This window comes from Caenorhabditis briggsae, assembly GCF_000004555.2.
Source record: "Caenorhabditis briggsae complete genome, chrIII, whole genome shotgun sequence".
NCBI lineage: Eukaryota > Metazoa > Nematoda > Chromadorea > Rhabditida > Rhabditidae > Caenorhabditis > Caenorhabditis briggsae.
The window spans coordinates 10740555-10741964 of record NC_013490.2 but is presented as its reverse complement, the minus strand read 5'-3'; positions in this window follow the sequence as shown (position 1 = coordinate 10741964).

Genomic DNA, 1410 nt, shown 5'->3' with positions numbered 1-1410 from the left:
GCTTTACACTCTCTAAACATCTGTCTTCTTCTTTTTTGTTTACTTTACAAATTCTCATAGAGAATACAGGGCGTGTGAGAGACGAATGCGGAGAAAGGTCATATTGAACTATCGCGTCGCCCATCTGCCCATTGAGACAATGTAGAAATCAGAGAGACACCCAAAGAAAGAGAGTAGAACAAAAGCGCCGCGACAGATGGTTTCGAAAATTTTAGTCTAGGACATGAGCTAAATTTCAGTTTTTAAGTTACGACCTATAATTTCAATTTTTGAGTCATGACTGAGATTTCTATTTTTGAGTCATGACCTAAATTTCAATTTCTGGGTCATAACCTAGATTTCAATTTCTTGGTCATGACCTAGATTTCTATTTTTAAGTTTTTGAGTCTCCGATTTTCCAAAAATCTGCATTTCCGAAATCTCAAATTTTTAAAGGTGGGAGGACAGGAGATTTTTCGTAGGATTTTTGGTAGCTAGGGTATGCATTCTACCGTCACGGTGTACAACGCTTAATGTCACTCTGCGTACAGCTGTCGTCCTCGCCTTTATGTATGCAATCAGGCGGCATCTTTCTCTTTGCCCGCGTGGCTCAGTCGGTAGAGGCGCCGCACCCTCAATCATCGCCCCCACAAGTTCAACTTCTGAGGGGCATATTTAAAAGGAATTTCGAGAACATTATTTTTTTCATGTCTCCCCACCTTTAAGATCCTAATGATAAGTTTCTGAACTAGGATAATTCAAATCCATCTTTTTCTTGTCACCTTTCTAATGTAAGTTTTCGAATCATTCCCAGAGACTCACGCGTACACACACTCCCGCTTGTCTAATAAGAAAATCACGAAAAGATAATTATCTCCTACTTTTCAGTGTTTCTGTGTGTGAGTGTCTCTAGTACTGGACACCAGGAGCTCATTTCAAAAAAAAAATTTTTTTGATTGCGGGGGAGCCGAATACGACGGTCACAAAATCCTGTATCGAGGAGTGTAGCCGCGGCGGCCGGCACCAAGAGAGACGCAGACACGCACACACACAAAACATAGCGGGCGGCGGAACCCGGGAGGTGTCGGTACATGGTGAAACGTACAAGCGCGCCGCACGCTTCTCCTGTTAGCTTCCCTGTTAATCAAGATAATCATTGATTTCGACCTTTCACAGTAGAGTGTTGAATACAACGGGCGTGTTGTAGAATGTGAAGTACAGTGCTCCACAAAATGATGCTTCCACCCTTCGCTTGCACTGAAATACCTATTTAGGTCAATGTTCGTGAAAAGGTGTCAACATGAAAAATAAAGGTCTCCCTTCGAAACCTACGTACGAAAGTTTGGACCCATCACCGTGACCCGGAAACGAAAAACCGGAAAAATTCCGAAAATCACGTTTTGGCCGATCTTACACTCATTTACTCCTGTA